This window comes from Bos taurus, chromosome 23, assembly GCF_002263795.3.
Source record: "Bos taurus isolate L1 Dominette 01449 registration number 42190680 breed Hereford chromosome 23, ARS-UCD2.0, whole genome shotgun sequence".
Classification (NCBI taxonomy): Eukaryota; Metazoa; Chordata; class Mammalia; order Artiodactyla; family Bovidae; genus Bos; species Bos taurus.
Genome location: NC_037350.1, coordinates 36,445,845 through 36,465,528, shown reverse-complemented (window position 1 = coordinate 36,465,528; position 19,684 = coordinate 36,445,845). Strand labels below are relative to the sequence as shown.

General features: G+C 43.6%; 1 long non-coding RNA gene across 6 annotated transcripts in view; it reads left to right on the top strand.

Moving 5' to 3' along the window:
* Positions 1-210: 210 nt before the first annotated feature.
* Positions 211-19,684, top strand: part of LOC100847951 (uncharacterized) — a 413,745-nt gene continuing 394,271 nt past the window's right edge. For 3 of the 6 annotated variants that reach the window (XR_814917.3, XR_003032257.2, XR_001494910.2), the window contains exons 1-2: positions 2,695-2,971; positions 4,655-4,901. This is a non-coding gene — a long non-coding RNA (uncharacterized lncRNA). Of the gene's footprint in view, positions 304-2,694; positions 2,972-4,654; positions 4,902-19,684 lie in introns of those variants that run through there. The other 3 variants (XR_003032262.2, XR_001494911.2, XR_814920.4) reach the window with 3 other exon arrangements.

The window sequence follows — 19,684 nt, the reverse complement described above, 5'->3', positions numbered from 1 at the left end:
TCCAACAGCCCGGGTGGGAGTGTTCCATAAAGCTGTGAGAAAGCCTTCTTGAAGCCACACTGACAGTTCACCTGGCAAATGGCCCTTCCCTTGAGAAAAGAGAGAAACAAACAGTACATTTTTTTTAAGGTTTGGTAGTGTTTCAATAGATTCCATTAATCTACTATGACAGTCATGATTTAGAAGTCAGCAACTCTTCGAGTTACCCCACAACGAGTACTTTTGTGAGGCAGCAGAACTGAATTGTCTCGAAGTACTGACTTTTTCGTTCTTTTCCAAGCCAATCCATGAAGATAGCGGAAAGTAAGGGTTTGTCGCGCGCGGGGCGGGTGGGTGGTGGGTAGACTTCTCCTAAAAAGAGAATTCTGGAAGTCATCATAATTAGACAAAGAGGAAAATGTGCCAGACAGGAGTGGGTGGGGGCTGTTTTCTCCTGTGGTTGGTCGCGGTGCGTTGAAGATCCCTAACCTCAGATGAAGCTTCTGAGTTTCCAGTAGGCCAGCGGCCGCCCTGGAGACCCGAGGCTCCAGGAGAAGGCGGCGCAGGTGTCCGGGCTCCGGGCAGGTGAGCGGGCGACGTGCAAGAAGGCGAGGCGGGCTGGGCGGGCCCCGGGGCCGTGACCGTGCGGCCTCGCTGCCGCGGGCCGAGCTCGGCGGGCGGGACGGGACGCGCCGGCACCCGGCCCGACGGGCGCGGCCACACTGGCGCTCGCTCCCGCGCCCTGGCCTCCCGCCGCAGGTCCGATCCGCGGCCCTCCGCCCGCATCTCTTTTGGCCACCTCTTCCCTCGACCTCACGACCCAGCCCTGCAGGCGCCTAAACTAAAGAAGCTCCCTTAAGGGAGCGGCGAAAACGTGTGTGCTTCTCGCCCTGGCACCGCGGGTCGCCCCCCGCGCGGGCCGGGACCGGCGGCGCCAGGAGTGGTCCTCCGCGTCCGGGAGGGGACGAGGACAAGGGGCATCTCTGGTCCCCGCGTGCGATTGTCCCCATTTCTTCTTCTGTTCCCTGCGCCGCGCGCGCGAACTCTGGGGGGAAGTTGGTTGCAAAGTTTCCGAGGGCGGCGTGGGCTCCAGCGAGCGAAGCGGAGGGCGGGGTGCGGGCGCGGGGAGGCGAGGACAGACGCGCTCCTCGCAGCGTCTTTGTTCCTCTCCGGGGGAGAGACCTGGCGAGGAGTCTCCCGGGGAGGACCGGGACTGTCCGCCGCGACATTCCGGGCTCGGCGGGGGCTCTTCGCTCCCTCCCCCATCTCCTCCTTCAGGCATCCCCCACCCCCCACCCAGCTCCCGACCTTGGTCCCAAGTTTCCAGGCCTCCTTCTGCCTCATCCCTTTACACTCCCCACCCCCAAAACTGCACCAACCCAAAGACCCTCAAGTTTGGGATGGGGAAGGAGGAGAGATGGGGGCGAAGGTGCGCGATGGGCCGAGTACCTCCTGAAAGGTGGATGTTTGCTTTGGAATGTTGGTCTTTTTTTTTTTTTTTTTTCTTTGCCCTAGAAACTGCTTTCCATTGCAGGCCCCCATTCTCTCCCATTCCCCCCAACCTCCGGCTTCCCTTCCCTTCAATTCTAGTAAGATCCTGAAGGAAAATGAGCGCTACTCTGAGTCACTCCGAGCGCCAGTACTGTGGCCCGCAGTTGGGATGAGCGTCTAAGGATAGGGGACGTGAGGATGGGGATCCCCAGTTCAGACGGTCGGGGAAACACTGGTAAAGGATCTGGAGGAGGGTCCGGAGCTGTTCTTGGTCCGGAACACCCGATTTGCCCGGGCAAGGCAGTGGGGGAGGAGGCGGAAAGACGGGATGCTTGGAGTTGCCAGGGAGTAGAGGTCGGGGAGGCGGCCACGGACCCTGAGTCCGATTTTTGGAGCAAGGGCAAGGCAGTGGTGCAGAGAAGGGAACCGGTGAGGAGGGCCTGGCTCCAGGGTCAGAAGGAGCGCGGCCATCCGGAAAGCCTTGCCTTCGTGGTGTGTGGTTCGGAGAAGTTTGGGGCCTGAGGGGTGGGCGCGATGCTCGAGGTGGGAATCTGTCCTCGGCGCCCTGGACCAAGTCGCGCAGCGCCTGCAGCAACAGGTAGCCCCGAGGGGTGGAGGTCCCAGTGGGCCCCCGAGATGGGCTTCCTCCTCGGGATTAGACGCAGTCTCCAAGGGACAGAATGGGTGGGGGTGGGCAGGGGGGCGGGGTGGAGCAGACTTTTCTAACACTTCTTGATGCCCTTTTGAGTTCTTTTGGTGTGCCGGGTGGAGCGGGTGATCCCAGTGGAGGAGCCAGGATGGAGAACCCAGGGCGCAGCCCACCTCTAGTTGTCTACGCGCCTGGATCTTCTGGGGGTGGACCCCTTTACCCGTCTCATCTGGTCTCTCGGGATGAGGGGAAACTGACAGAAACTCGATGTCAAAGTGGATAGCTCACATTGATTGGCAGGGAAAGTGCAAACAAAGAGGTGCATCTCCCGGAAACAATGATTTTGGAGATTCCTCTCTCTCTCTCCCCCCTCCCGGTAGACTTGAGCGCGTTAGACTGGGAGGCAGTAAAAGGGAGGTGGGTTGGAGGGGCCCAGACGGGCATCTCCCGGCGAAAGTTTCGAGTGAGGTGGTGGGCGGAGAGGGTCGGGGCAGAGTTGCCACGAGCTGGGGCCGGAGCCGCCCCGGCTCGCCTCCGAGGTTTCCGAGCCGGGCGGGAGATGCGGGGAGAGGGAGGGGGCGGGGAGGGGAGGGGAGGGAGAGAGGAAGAAGGGGTGAGAGGAGAAACCTGCCGCCGCTCGCCGCCTCTTTGTCTGCTCTGGGACTTGGAACAAAAGGGGGAACTCTGATGAACTCTCTCTCCGCCCCTCTCCCCCGGACGCGCGGGTATCTCCCTCTCGCAACTTTGCCGCCGCGACTTTCTCCGCTGTCAGGCCACACAAAAGTGTCCGAACGCCTCGAGGACCGCGACAAGGGAAGTGTCTCTTCAAAGTGCGACCAAGTGGGGAAGAAGGTAAGTGGGGACGGTGGTCTTGTTTACCGCTCTCCCTCGCGATGCTCCCGGCTTCCCCGCCCTTGGGAGGACGAAGGATCGATCCGGTGGCGAAGTTTGGCCAAGTTATATCTCCTTTCCCCCCATCCCCGTGTCCCTTCTCTTTTGTTCCTTAAGGAACTTGCACAGATTGTTTTATTTGTTTATTTCTCATAGGCAAGAGCCAGGCGGGCATTTCTCTCAAGTGCCTCTTTATATGAGGAGCTGGGGGGATGGGGGAAGAGTGTCTCGAGGGGGGTATTGCCTCGCCTATCTCCCAGCTGCACGGAGACCCGAGGGAAGCATGCCACGATGGTTCGGGTTGTGCCGGGTCTCACCCCCACCCCAGCCCTGACTTTGGTCCTGCGAAGGCAAGAGATCGGGAAGAGGGGGGCCCTTCCCTCGGCGTTTTTATAACTTAACCGGCTGCGGAGCGCTGTGCGGATTCCTACGCACCATACCCAAAGCTACAACAATAGAACGCAGAAGAGGTGTGACTGGTAGGGGATGAGACCTTGTGTTTGTGGTCCAGGGGATTAGAGCGAGCTGGTAAGAGTTGAGAAAGTTTTCTTTGGGGCCGAGGTAGGGAGGAGGAAGAAGCCACAGGTTCTCGACTTGTCAGAGATGCAGGGATGCAGGGATGGGCCTGGACCACTAGTTAGGAGTCCGCCATCCCGTCCGCCCCTTTCAGTTTCACGACCCACCCAGGATAACCTATGCGGTCCTGGCCATCCAGCATCACCTCTCTCACTTCACGCGGCCCCCACCCCCGCCCCAATTTAATGCGTTTGAGTAGAAAGGGGACCGCGAGCGCCAGAAGCTCCCCAGACCCAGCGGCCCGCCCCGCCTTTTGTGTTTTAACCTTTTGTTTCTGTCTGCCACGCCCGCCCAAAAGAGGGATGGCTGTTGGAGCTTCTGCGGGGTGGAGACGCAGCGCGATTCCCTCAGTGTTTACGGGCATAAGGAGACTCCCTAACTTTGTTTCTCAAGTAGCGTCACTTCCCAGTGTTTCTAGGTTGGTTCTGGCTCAGATGAGGCAAACTCTGCATCACTGGTACACCTCTCCACTTTCTAGGACATTTCTTTCAGCCCTTTCGCACTTGACCACAAAAGTTGTTTATCTGCCCCGTCCCTTGGTTCATAAAAAGACATTTAGGGACAGAAGTTGAGAGTTTGTTGAAAGTGAACAAAGGTAGTATGTTCTAGCCATGTTTGAATACTAGGAATGTGTGAAACAGGGCTCCTGAACTGGAAAATGTAAATTTAGGTCATTATCTTCAGGTATGTTTTGTGAGATGGTTCCAAATTCCAAGGTGATGTATCACCGCTCTCCTTTCCTATCCCCACCCCACACCCTTTGCCTTTATCTCCCACCTTTTATGGTTTGACAGGACAGATGAACCATCAGACTGTGCTGCCATCAAATAACTGGAGGAAACAGCCAAAGACAGTCTATTTGAACTTCTGAAAGTTATGATTTATATAGAGTATCCATTATTAAAACCTGCAGCTAGAAATGATTCAGCTGCCAGAACTATGCCGGTTTTGAATTTTCATGTCGAAGAAATCTATTAATGCTAAAGTTACTTTTTTTTTTTTTTTTAAAAAAAAAGAAACTGTGCAGAATGACTCGGAAGCTGACACTAATGAATTTCAATTGTACAGGTGTGATTACTGTGGTCAGCATCTAGAAAACAGAAGCACTCCCGCCTCCTCTGTGCTACATCCTTCTTACTGGATCTTTCTATCAGTGAACATTGTGGAAGTACCATTACTACATCGTCATTCCTGAAGGAAAAGTTGCCAAACTTTTTTCTTTGGAGTTGCTTCAAAGTTGTTGGGATTTTTGATGATGCCTCCCCTATGTGGATTACTACTGTTTGAACACTGGGAATTCTCCATCTTAAAGAAGGTACGTTGCTTTTTAAATACTCTATAGGCACTTTGTTTGGGAGCTGGTGCTTATACGTTTACAGAATTTTCTAGTTATTTTGAGCTGTTGCCTGTTCAAAGTGATTTATGACTTTAGAGTTCCTTGTTTTGTACTGGTTTTTGTAGGTTCACTTTCATTTGGGATGACGATTTGGGTACTTCTAAGGAAACTTTATTAATTTGACTGTCTTCAAGGTTATCACTTATCATGAATGTGGTTATATAGTTACAAAGGAAAGTTATATAACAATGATGGGTCTGATAGGTAGGTATTCTATTCTGTCTATGATTGATTTTCCTTTTAAATATAACAGTGAACATTTCTATAGTAGCAGGACTTCTGTAGTTTGCATTCATTTTGGACACTCTTGATATTTCATTTTGGTAAATAAAATACAAAAGTAGCCAGACAGAAATGAATTCCTACTAGCTGGGGGTCTATATAAAGTATAGTAAGTTCTATCAGAATAAAAACTTTACTATGTAGTAACCAACAGAGGCTGAACATTTATTTAATCTTTATGATATACATTAAGTTTTTATGGTGGTCATTAAGAGTCTTATATTCCTTCTTTTACATCTTATAATTCTTGATCATCTCTGTGAGAAAGCCATTCAAAGTTCACATGAATACTGTTGGTAATATAAAAAGTATTTTGATACAGTATTTACTCCCTTGTTCAGCAGTTGTTTGTCATGAAAAGTGAGAGTTTTCTTTGTTTAGGCTAGGTTGCTTTGAAGTTATTTAAGTTTAGGATTTGATCCTCAAAATGATTCAAGTTCAAGGTAGTTTTAAGTGCTACAATTGGAGAATATCACTGATATATTACTGTAACTGAGAAATGATAAGGTCTGGTCAAAAAGATAATTGGGAATTGGAAATATTTTTATCCTGCTGTAAGTAAAACGTCTTATAATTAGCTTCTTATTTAGTTGTAGAAACTTAGATAAACTGCTTCACCTGCCTGGACTTTAGTTTATCATCTATTCAGTGAAGGGTTAGTTTAAAGAAACTCAAAGAATTCTTTTAGCTCTAAGGTTTTATGATTTGTTGATTGCTTCTATAATTAAGGAGCATCCTCTCTTGGGAACTTCATTTTCAAATTGTTCAACACTAGAGTTACTGATGTGGAAAACTTGTGTGTATTACTAACAATTATTTTCTTATAACTGTTTAGCTCAGGGAATATTAGATCAAGAAATACAATTTCTTTTACAATTTCTGTGAAGTATACTTTCGACAAAGTGCATTGTATGAAGATGTCAGATTTCCTGAAACGTTTTCAGCAAAAGTTTATCTGCTGGAATGTTCTGAGGGGCTCTAAACTGCAGTATTATTTCCCAGCAAATATTTTACCTACAAATGTATAAAGTGAATATGTTTGAATCTGTTCTAATGGCTATCCAGTGTTGGGCTCAGAGGTTTAGAAACAGACTTTGCAATGAAACAGACTCGAGTTTAAATCCTCATCTTGATAACCTGGGCCAGTTCATTAGCTTTCCTGGGGTCTCAGTTTTCTCGTTTGTAAGTGGGGATCAGAGCACTTATCCCATGAAGTTGCTGTTGTTGGGAATGTATTTTTAAAACCCATGTGTGTAAGAAAAAGCTTAGCAAAGGGGTAAGTATCTGTAAATATGTTTAGATATATTAAAAAAACCCTACTACTATTGCCTTTCACAATGAATTGGTGATGTTTTGATACTTTCAACTTTCTTTGTTGACTGTCTTGTAAGTTTTAAGCCACATTAACCAAAACTATTCATGGAAGTATTCAAAGTCAATTTGGATGGAATTTTTCACATGTTAAGATGAGGTTTTTTTTTTTTTTTCCCCTCTAAAATTATGTTCTATTCGAGTCTTTTATCCAGGTAAGCATGGATTAATTCACTTCAACAAACACTTATTAAATCTTGATATGTATCAGTATGTTGCTGAAGGTCATGACTTCCTCTTGGACTATGTGGCTTTTCCTTTTCCTTACAGAAATTTCTGTAAATTGCGATAAGAGCAAGTTTCTAGAATTGATTTACACAAAGTCTCTACTTTCAGTGTTGTCAGTGAGGGGTAAACTTATAGTTTAAAAAATTTTGTTTGTTCACTTTTTTGTTATGATATAAAGTGATGGTTCAGTGATTTCTTGATGAGGAAATCAAGAACCACAATGCATTTTCTGATATTAGTTTTTGATAGAATGGTTTTTATTTAAATCGAAAACTCACAGTATAAACAACACTTCGAAGAATAGCGTATCATTGTGAAATGAAGTTTAAAGTCTTGGATTTTCATTTTCTAGATCTGTAATTTAGTAAAATACATCACCATTCCTGAGTGATTATTTAGTTTGAGGAAGATTATATTCATTTACCCTTAGGAAGTTTTTGGTGAGAATGTTAAAAGTACTGCTCCTTCTCATTTGTAATTTACAAGCAGATAGTTGCCTTAAAATGATAATTAAAAAGAAAAATATGGAATAAATCAATATTAAAATGGGAAAAGTTTTTTTTCCAGATGTATCCACAACTTTCTCTTTGTGGACAACATCTGTTTTAATCAGCAAATTATATTCATTAGTATAACAACTACTAATATAATAATTTGTAATTACAGCATTTAAAAATCATGCATTCCTTAAAGTTTTTCTGTGTGATGTAATGCTTAGGCTAGAACCAAATATACTTAATTACCTTAAGTATCCAATTTTATAGTTTTGGTTTTTTAAAACTGTTTGTTGACATGGATTAGTTTCAATTATTGAGACCAGAAGAATCTGCCAAGAAACTCATAAGAAACTTACATAGGAGGGAACTCTTAATGTTCAGCTCTGCCTTCCAAAATTATAAATGCAACACATACTAGGCATCTGATAAGTAAATGAAAAGCAAGTTTTCTGACTTTTAAGTGTCAGTTATTTTTAAGAACTTTGATGGTTTTTCTGCCCTTTATTGTTGAAGATACGGGTGGTTAGAAGTACATGTATCACGGACTTGTGAAGCCTATTTTGTGCATTCATTCTCTCCTCATTCTTTCTTATAAGTAATATGGTATCTATGTGTCAGGCATTGCTCTACGCACTGAAGATACAAAAGAAATAAAAATTCTGGTGCTGTTGGAGCTTTTACCAGTGACAGTAGAATATACGTTAAAAGATGGCAACTACTATTGAGAAAAAAAATCGAGAAAGAGCAGTGGGGAGTAAGAGGAAAGGATGGCCAGGAATGACCTCATGGAGAAGGTGACATTTGAGGAATGATATAAAGGAAGTGAAGGAATGATCCACGTGATAGCTGGCAGAAGAGCATCCAGGCAGAGGCAGGGCCAGTGTCTGGTTATCCACGGAAAGCAAGATGGGAATAGTGGCTGGAGTGGACTTAGCAAAGGGGACAGTGGTGGGAGGTGAGGTCAGAGAGGAAATAAGACTTTGGTGAGCAGATCACACGGATTCTTAAATCCCTTTGTGATTTTACACTGAGGGACACAGGGTACCATTGAAGGGGTTTAACCAGTGATTGACTTAATATAACTAATGTTGTCACACAATGACTCTGATGGGTTTATTCAACAAGATCAAAGATGGGTAGGGCAGAAACAGAGAGACCATTTAGGAAGCAGTTTCAGGTGTCAAGTGAGAGATGATGGCAACTTGGAAGAGGATAAAAGCAGCATGGAGGTGGTGAGAAGGGACTGAATTCTGAAGCTACTTTGGTTGGAGAATTTTTCGGTGGATTAGTTAGAAAGTATGAGAGAAAAAGAGGCATCAAATCTGAAATATTTTTGACCCAAGCACCTGAACAGATCCAATGTCCATGAACTGAGATGAAGTGTGTACTTGGGATGGGGGAGACTGGGAGCTCAGTTTGGACACATTAAGGTACTTTTAAAGCATCTAAGCAGTTTAATACACAGGTTTGATTTTCAGGGAAGAAATCTACAGATCCACATTAGTGAATAGGAAGAAGTTAAATGCTGTTTAAAGCCCTGAGAGAGGATGAGATCACCAAGGGAGTGAGTATAGAAAGGAAAGCCTCGGGGCTAGATTTAGAAGTGGTGGAAGCCCAGTGAAGAGAGTGTGTCCAGGAAGAAGGCAAGGTTGTCTGGGACACGTGCTGCTGATGGATTGAGCGAGATGACAATTGAGAATAGACCTCCCAGGTTATGGTTTTGGGAGGTCAATGCTCACTGGTAGTTTTATCTAGAGCTGTTTTTATAAACGGTGAGAGATCATATCTTTTTTCCTAATTTGTGTGGTCCATTACCTATTTTCAAAAAGTCTTCTTTATTCTAAATAAAATTTGTCAGTACTTTATAATTGATAAAATGCTGTCACTGGGACTTCCCTGGTGGTTCAGTGACTAAAACTCCCCACTCCCAAGGCAAGCAGCCTGGGTTTGATCCCTAGTCAAAGAACTAGATTCTGCATGTCACAACTAAGAATCAATGCAGCTAAATAAATATTTTTTAAAAAGTGCTCTTACATAGGTTATCTTAGTTAAGTCTCATAATAGTCTGAGAGATGGGATGATAACATCTATGTTTATCTTACAGAAGAAGAAATTGGGACTCAGAAGTCTCAATTTGATCAAAGTCACCCAAATATAAGATAGGACTTTGTACCCTTTGCCATTCACAATAGGGGGTGACAGTCAGTAAAAAACAAACAAACATAAAAACGCTGGTAATAGTGCTATATACAAGGTATAGGATTAAATCAGGGCAGGGAGTGTCTTTTGGGATCAGGGAAGACTTTTCCAAGTTGGGATTTAAAAGATGCCTAGCATTTTAACACGGAATCAAAGGGAAGAACAAAGGCTTGGAGTGGATGTGGAAAAATGTGGAGGGATGGGACATGGGGTGTTAACTGGAATGTATTTGGGATGCTTACGCCATTTGATTCATGCTGAACATGAAGGAGAGTGGAGGAGAGACAGGCTGGAATGATGGCAAGTGCTAGCTAGTTCAAGCTTGGATTGAAATATGGTTTTAATAAAACAGCAACTAGATGCCATCTTAAATATATCTCATGTCACATAAGATAGCAATACGCAACCTAGTTAGAAATGTCGGAATATATATACATCACCACAAATGCATTGTCTTTGTCATTTCAGGCTGCTCTAACCAAGTATCGTAGACTAGGTGGGTTATAAACAGCAGAAATTTATTTGTGACAGTCCTGGAGGCTAAGCAGTCCAAGACCAAGGTGCCATGTCTGGTGAGGGCTGGCCTCCTGGTTCAAAGAGTCTGTGTTCTTCCATGTCCTCACATGGTGGAAGAGGCAAGGGGACGGGGAGCTCTTTATAAGGACACTAATCCCATTCATGAGGGCTCTACTCTCGTGACCTGATCATCACCCAAAGACCCCCACCTTCAAATACTGTAATTCTGATATTTTTAGGTTTCAACATATTCATACTATAGATTGAAGTTTGTATCCCCCCCCAAATGCATATCTTCAAAATTCTATTCTTTCAAATTAAATGTGCACATGAATCCTATACTACTGAAGAAACTCTGGTGACTGGAGTGGGTTGCCATTCCCTTCTCCAGGGGATCTTCCTGACCCAGGGATCAAACCTGGGTCTTCTGCATTGCAGCCAGATTCTTTCCCATCTGAGCTACTCGGGAGGCCCATCCATGTAAGGACATACTCTTTATCCATAGATCTAGCTTCTGTTCTGGGCTGTCTAGTTTGGCGAGCAGCTGTTCTGGACTGTTCTGAGGCTCCAGGGGTGGTTCTTAGTGTCCTTGAAGTCAGCCTCCATGACCAGGTCTGTGCCTTTTTCCTGTTGTCCTAGGATTGGTCTTAGCCTTCTGGGTCTTACAGCTTCAATAGAGAGAATGAGACTTCTCTAAAAGTCTAGAGCAGAAGTTGGCCAAGCTGGAGAAGCTTTGTTTCCTTTCCCTTGAACTTGGCCTGTTTGAACTTGACCTTTCGGTGGTGTGGGTATCTTTACTGAGTGACAGCAGTATACAGTTTTTATATTTTATTGTACTTACATTTAAATGTCACCATTAAACACTGAGCATAAGTATATACTGGCCTCTTGTTCAGATTTTCAAAATGTAAAGATGAATGGATGGAAAGCTTTATGGATGTGATGGATTAGACATGGAGGAGTATATTAAACAAGTCGAGAGTCTTGAGTTTGGTAAAATTCGGTTTATACCCATTTATACATTTAGTGGCATAAGAAGATTAAGGACAGAAAGACAGATGTGAAACTTTGGGTTGCAATTGGAGGAAAAGCCAGTTTAGGACTTAAGGATTCTTTAATCAGGAGACTTCCTGAAAAGCAGGGGCTTTTCAATACTGGAAGAAGGAAGAGAACTTGGAAGAAGGAAGAGAACTTGAACTTCGCTCGACACTCCACACCAGAAGTTCCAGTGCCTACCCTTGTGGCTCTCATTTTGTGTCCCTGGGGTTCAGTTTGGTCTGGGCCTACGTCTTCATAGCTCCTGTTTGGACTGAAGGATGAACCCTAGATATTATGGGGAGACTGAGTGCATAACCATGTCCCTTTCAATTCTTTCATTGGGATGCAATGAAGATGTAGAAGAAAGAAGTTGTCCCCAAGCTCAGAACGCCCAAATGTGGGCACTTCTTGGCTCTACTTTGTGAGTTGACCCCATGTTTCCAAGTTGACAGTTTCCCGTCAAGTTCTATTTAGCCACCACCTGGGTTCGATCCCTGGGTTGGGAAGATCCCCTGGAGAAGGGAAAAGCTACCCACTCCTCAGTATTCTGGCCTGGAGAATTCTATGGACTGTATATCCATGGGGTCACAAAGAGTCGGAGATGACTGAGTGACTTTCACTTTCACCTTCAAGTTGACATTCTGGAGAGCTGTTCCTTCCTGTCTGCCCTCTTCCCCTGGAAGAATCATGTACTGCTGTAGCCCATCAAGGATGCTAGTGCCTAATGGTGAGTTAGTGTAGAGTGTAGAGTCCTTTGGGGCTTGGCACAGTTAGTTATGTGACAACCCTGCTGAAATACAGCATACCGTATTTGACTCAGTGATTAAAATAAAGAGATGGTAATGTAACAAAAAATTCCTAGCTTATGCTTTCAGCTTCTTTTGTGTTTTACAGATGAGTAGAAGCAAAAAACTAAAAAAAAGAAAGGCACTTGTCATCCTGTCTTTGGATAAATAAACACTGCTTCTGTCGTAATACATTTTCAGCATTTGTCTCAGAGTGGGAATTTGGGTGAAAGTTCATGGAATGTTTTTCTCCAAAAATTTTTGTTGAATTCTGCCCGACTCTGCAGCCAAATTCAAAATTCTCATTTGACTGTTATGATTAAACTAGTATACCTGAACAGACTGTGTAGGTTTCTAACTAAATGGCTGTAACAGTGTATTTGAGATTCAAGAAGGATAACAAGAGCAAGAAGGATCATGTTCTCATCATTCTGTTGCCATGTCCTTGCTGAGTGGGGTGGCCTCCTGAGTTCCCAGCCTGTGTGTGTGCTGAGGTTTCCGGAGCTAGGAATGGGTTTGGCTAACTCCGTCTTGGTATCCAGATCATCTTTGAAACATAGGAGGGGATCTAGGTGTCCAGAAAAGGGACTTAGTCTGGGCATCTTGTAATTTCTGTCTTATTTTATGACTCCTGGCTTTGCATGAATTTAATTCTTATTTACCTACTGATTCAGCTTGCTATGCAAATTCCATGACTTACTGCACAGATTCAAATAGTTTATCTTTGCATATCCTGGCCATTTGTGCTTCTCAGTTGTTTAGGCCTTTGGCCTTAACTCTGTCTGGTCATATCCTGCTACTGCTTGTTTTTAAAAAAAAAATCTATATATTTATGTTTATTTATTTATTTGGCTGCTCTGGGTCTTAGTTGCAGCATGTGGGATCTAGTTTCCTGACCAGGGATTGAACCCGGGCCCCCTGCACTGGGAGTGCGGAGTCTAAGCCATTGGACCACCAGGGCAGTCCCTTGCTATTTATTTTAGTCGTTGGTTTTCACCTTCTTTAGACCTCAGTGCTCAGAGCTGGTCAATATTGGTGGCTCCCAGCTCACCCCGGTGATCTCAGGTTCTGCCTCCTGTTCTTATGGAATACTATTGGATCCTAATATGTTGCTAGAAAAAGTAATCTAGTATATTTCCAAAATCAGAACTCTCCATTTGCTATCATTTCTGCTCTTTTCTAGGACATTACTTTGACTCAGATGTTGAAAATGACTGGTGAAATACAGAGCTTCTCAGTCATCTAAAAAGAATGAAGATGTGCTGAGTATCAGTTTTAGGTCCAAGGTTTCTGAGTCATTTGGTGATGGGTGAGGACTATAGGGGGTGGTTCTTTATTAACAAGCCTATTGATTAACCCACATAAGGAATTCAGCTAGCAGCAAGCTACCTAAAACAAGTTACCTTAGTGGAAGGCCTTCTGGAATGATGAATAGCAGTAGGGCATTTTGTTTTGAGTTGCTTCAAACAACTCAGAATTAGCCTAATTTACAGGCATCTGTTGACTGAAAGTCTCCTGAGGTAAAATTGGATGCTTTAGGAAGGGGCTGAATGCCTGGGCCTAGTGGAAGAAGGGAGAATTTTCATGGTATATTCTGTGTATCATTTGAACTTTGAACTATGTGACTGTATTGTACCTAGTTGAAACCAGAGGATAAAAGGGGAAAAAGGAAGGAAAGAAACTAATTACATCAATTAAATAATATTTCTAAGTCATGTGCTTATACAAAGCACTTTGCAGAGCTCTTGGATGATAAAAGTATATAGTAAAAGGAACTCTTCAGAGATTCCTAGATCCTTAGTCCTTAGGGAAATGATCTCTAAAGCTGTCAACCACCCCATGAATTAGACATTGTTAGCCATATTTGCAAGGGAGGGAATGGATGGTGTTAAGGGCAGAGCTGGGTATAGGACCCAGGTGTCTCTGACTGCAGGCACTGTGCCATGTGTTTACCTTTAGCCTGGGCTACTACAATGAAATACTGCAGACTCTGTGGCTTTAAGACAGATGTTTATTTCTCCCATTCTGGAGGCTGGCAAGTCTAAGACCAAGGTGTGAGCGGGTCCGGTGTCTGGTGAGGGCCCTCTTCCTGTTTTGCTGATGGCTGCCTTCTTGCTGTATCCTCACTTGATGGAGAGAGATCTCCGGCCTCTTCATCCCTTTTTAACAGCAGCAATCTCATCCTCAGCCTCCATCCTCATGGCCTCATTCGAACCCAATTACCTCCCAAAGGCCTCCCCTCCAAATACCATCACACTGGAGATTAGGGTTTCAGTGTATGAATTTAGGGAGACACACATTCAGTCCTCAGCACTGCCTCTCCAAGCAAGATGTAGCATAAAGGATCTGTAAATGTACTTTAATATCAACTCCATGATCGAAACCAGCTTCGAGCAAAATTGTCATTCAGTGGAGATTTGACTGCTACTGTCTGCAGTTCCCATTCTTTCGATCACCTTTCCTTTTTTTTGTATTTACTTATTTTTGGCTGCGCTGGGTCTTAATTCCTTTCGCGAGGAATTTTTTAGTTGCGGTAGGCAGAAGCTACTCTGTCGTGGTACTCAGGCTTCACATTGCGGTGGCTTCTCTTGTTGGGGAGCACAGGCTCTAGCTGAGTTGGCCTCAGTAGTTTCAGCACACGGGCTCAGTGGTTCTGGATCACAGGCTCTAGAGTGTCATCTCAGTACTTGTGGTCACAGGCTTAATTGCTCTGCATGTGGAATCTTCCCGGACCCGGAATCGAACCTGTGTCCCCTATTTTCAGGTGGACTCTTATCCACTGCACCACCAGGGGTGTCTTCAATCCCCTTTTCTTCCTTTGTCATTTTCTCTCCTTCCTTCTCTTTGTCCTCTTTTCTTTTCTCAATCATCCAGAACCATTGAGTCTCTTAAGATGTTTTTCCATCCATTTACCCTCCCATCCATCCATCCGTCTGTCATCCACCATGCAGCCACATGTAAGGACTGGACTAGAGGCTGGAGACACAAAGTTGAGCAAAAATGGACATGGTTCCTACCATCATGTAGCATAAGAGGAGAAGGGGCATCAGTGTCTGAGTATGTTGGGGAACTTGACACATTGTGCAGCTCTTTTGGAGGCTCAGCAGGTCCTCCAAATGCTCTGAGATGTCCAGTGGTTAGAGTTTTACTTTTTTGAATATGGAATCATGGTCTCTCTGGTTTTTAGATTTTGTTTGTTTGCCTGTATATATTTTCTAAACTCCCGGACCTTTATTAACAAAACTCCACAGAACTAATGTTTTGACAAATGTATATTTCAGAAGTAATGAACCTGAAGGTTTCTTTCATGAAGATTCAGTAACTTCCTGGTTTAATGTGTAGTCACTAGAAAATAATATTTAAATTTAAATGGTGGGCTTTAGTTCAGAGAAGAGAAGTGAGGAATTTCAGGCACTGTGATGTGTCCTGGAGTGTAATAATTTGGGGCAGAAACTTTTCTGTGTCTCTTGGGTCAGAAGAGAGGAAGTTGCTTATTACAGCTGTGAAAAAATGAGCCCCAAGACCAACACAATAGAAACAAAAACAGTGTACCAGATTATAGTGGGGTGGGACGAAAAAAACATGAAGAAATTCAGTAAAATGAAGATGGTGTAGTAAACAAGAGACCGGCAGAGCAACCAGAATGATAAAGATTATTGGGCTGAAAGGAACCCTTTGGTGGTTCACAAAATCATTTGAGAACTCCTGAGAGAAGACACAAACAGAGCCTCGTCTAGCCCCAGGTGAACCATCCCAGTTTAGGCTACCTGGACTGCGCTCCCCAACTCAGGCAGAAGATTTGTTGTTGCCACTCAGTTGTAGCACCTCATTGCTTTGCTTCATTTTTAGACATTTCAGTTTGATGGCCGGTAACCCTGCTTCCCAAAAAGATCAGGCCTTGATCTTTTTTAAACATTATCACCTAAAGAAAATGGTCTTCCCCAGTATGTTTAAGGATCTTGATGTGGGGTGACTGTCCTGGGTTATCTGGGTCACCCTAACTCTAATCTTCAGTGTCCTCCTAAGAAAGAGACAGAAGGTCATCCCCACAGAGCAGAGCAGAAAGCGATGTGAAGATTGGTGGCAGAATGAATTTGATTATTCTAGGTACTTTGTGTAAGTGGAATACTTCAGCATTTGTCTTTTTCTGACTGCTTTACTTACCATTATGTCCTCAAGGTTCTACCATGGTGTGCTGCTGCTGCTGCTGCTAAGTCACTTCAGTCGTGTCTGACTCTGTGCAACCCCATAGACAGCAGCCCACCAGGCTCCCCCGTCCCTGGGATTCTCCAGGCAAGAACACTGGAGTGGGTTGCCATTTCCTTCTCCAATGCATGAAAGTGAAAGTGAAAGTGAAGTCGCTCAGTCGTGTCTGACCCTCAGCGACCCCATGGACTGCAGCCTACCAGGCTCCTCCATCCATGGGATTTTCCAGGCAAGAGTACTGGAGTGGGGTGCCATTGCCTTCTCCGACCATGGTGTAGCATCTGTCAAAATTTCTTCCATTTTTGAGGGTGAATAATGTTCCATTGTATGCATTCCCACAGTTTTTTATCCATTTGTCAGCTGTCTGGACACTAGGTTGCTTCTATTTTTTGGCCATTGTCAATAGTACTGTTAAAACATAGGTATACAAATATCTCTTCAAGACTCTGCTTTTACTTCTGTGGATATAACTGACTTTTACTTGATAAAAAAATAAATACATTCAGTAGTTAAAGAAAAGTTTGATGACAGAGATTAGAGTGATATGGCCACATTCCACAAAATGCCAGTGGCCACTGCAAGCTAGAAGAGACGAGGAATAGACTCCCCACCCATCACAAGCCTCCAAAGGGCACATGGCCTTGTCAACAACTTGATTTTGGACATCTGGCCTCCAGAATTGTGAGAGAATAAAAATTCTGTGGTTTTAAGCCTTAGGGTTTGTACTAATTGATTACAGTTGCCCTAGGACACTAAAAAAGGTTGTAAACTCTGAGGGCCAGGCAGTGTCTTCTCTGTAATGGACTTCCTCTCAGCGTTCACAGAGTTCTGCATGTAATAAGCCTTCAAATACTCAAGCACTTGAACTAACTGATCACTGGTTCAGCCATTCAGAGCCTCAAGACTAGTATTTAAAATTTTATTGGAAGAGAAGTGAGACCAGCTAGATCTGGTTATTCATTTGCAAAAGAGGAAATTAATACCCACAAGGCTTAGCCTCTTATGAGTTTATTGCATCTTAAAGTTTGGAGTTACACTGCCTTTTAATGTAGCACTTCCTTTGCTATGCTGGAATATTAATAATACCACCAAGAAGACTTCATCTAGCAGAACAAGAAAAGCGAGTCATTGCAGGCAAAGATTTGACGTCTTAATTAGATACTACCTTAGTGCTGAATTTCTCTTCTTTTGCACTGACAGTGTCTAAATGACAGTGTTCTGGGATTTCTGGTTCTAATGCAAAATGTCTTCTGCTCAAATCTTCCATGAAATGTCATTTTAAAACTATGAGCTTAGTTCTTATTCAGGCAGAACGCTTAGTATATTTACCAGGACTTTAGCTGGATGGGCACTGCAGGATCATGTTCTTTGGGAAATAGAAACAGTTTGTTTTTACATATAGGGAAGCTGTAGAAAATAATTTGGAATCTTGACTCAGTAGACAGCCTGGTGGTACACATTATTCTATATTATATTCTCCCTGTATTATGACATTTCTTTAATTTTCTTCTGTAGGGAAAGGTCTCCTCTAAGACCATTCCTCTAGGATCTCAGTTACATTTAAAGCCATGTAATAGTTAAAATAAATTGTTAAAATATTTAACTGCTATTGTTAAACTGATTGCAAAGGAAAGGCATATCACCTACCATGTAGCATTCTGAAATATGTTAATTTTGCTTTTCTTGATATGTAGAGTGTAGGGAGTGGTTTCTTTACATATTTACTGTGAGATTCGTTTTTTAAAAACACTTGTATCATTGCCTGATGCTGTGTAGAAATGTTAATACACCCCTAGACTACAAGATTTGGTCACTATCGTTGATTTTAGTAAGAAAGTCTAGCAGATAATTACAGTAGTATGGCTAGAGTGGAATGTAGGTAATCTCCACCAGGGCTATGCATGCTGGCTTCCCTGGTGGCTCAGCTGATAAAGAATCCGCCTGCAATGGAGGAGACCTGGGTTTGATCCTAGGAATCAAGAAGGGAAGGTTGCCCACTCCCGTATTCTGGCCTGAAGAATTCCATGGACTATACAGCCCATGGGGTTGCCTAGAGTTGGACATAACTGAGCGGCTTTCACTTTCACTTTCATGGCTATGCACAGGGTTGAAGCTGCTGCTGCTAAGTCACTTCAGTCGTGTCCAACTCTGTGCGACCCCATAGACGGCAGCCCCCCAGACTCCCCCGTCCCTGGGATTCTCCAGGCAAGAACACTGGAGTGGGTTGCCATTTCCTTCTCCAATGCGTGAAAAGTGAAAGTGAAGACGCTCAGTCGTGTCTGACTCTTAGTGACCCCATGGACTGCAGCCCACCAGGCTCCTCCGTCCATGGGATTTCCTAGGCAAGAGTACTGGAGTGGGGTGCCATTGCCTTCTAGAGTTACACTATTACAGGGTTGAAGCTAGGATTCGAATTGAAAGAGATCTTGTTCCCCTCTTGAATTGAATGTGAATTTGCATGATTACTCTATCTTCTGATTAAGCTTGAAGTTGGTGTCAGACAGTTTTAGCTTTAAATCAGCCCACTCCACATGTCCAATTAATGAAATCCTTGCATTGTTGTTGGCACCATTTTCTTCCCAATCTGCCATTATTTCAATATGCTCTGAATATGCCATTTAGTTTTTACTCCTGGTAGCTACAGCCTTATCACGCAAGTATTAAGTGATGTGACTGGGACCTTGCCTAAAATGTTCCTTACAAAATTCCCTAGACTTTTTCTTGTTTTGCCAGTGACGGAGCAGTCACTCAATAAATAATTATTGAACGGAATGAATTAATGATTGAATAATGATTACAATCCACATGTTTTGGTGTAGCAAACTTTAACTAGCAAATTCGGTATCCAGGACTCACATTTCAGCTTTGTGATTTATCTTGTGCTGAAGATGAGAATAGAAGAGTATTCTTAGTTTATCCGCTGTTGTCCAAGAGAGATATAATGTGAGCCACAAAAGTGAGCTGTGTGTGTAATTTTAAATTTTCTAATAGCTCTGTTAAAAAAGGAAAAAGAAACAAATGAAATTATTTTCGTAATATATTTTTAACTCAGATATAATTCAACATGTAATCAAAATAAAAATTATTAATGAACTATTTTACCTTCTCTAGTTTTTGAAGTCCTATATGTTTGTACTTACAGTACATCTCAAATTGGCTTTGCCTTGTTTCAAGTGCTTAAAAGCTACATATGGCTAGTGGCTACCATATTGGATAGCGCATGTTTATACCATCTGGAGACTCCTATTTTAAGTAATTATTCTTGCTAACTAGATGTAAAATTTGGATTTTATAAGCTATTGAGTGGGACACATGTACAGTCCTGTCAATGAACTGATACAAAAATTGTATCAGCTATACAACTGAAACAGAGTTTACAAAATTAAAAAGTCATCATTTAGAGATTGTGTAAAATATGGCAATACCCTCTAAATTTTGGGGTCCATCCATGGCCAAGCTTCCATTGATCTGAGATTCAGATTTTCTCCTGTGTTACAGTGGAGCAAGTTACTTATTTTCTGTTAAGCCTCAACTTCCTCTTTTGTAAAATGGTAGTAATTCTTATCTTAAGGTGTAGCAC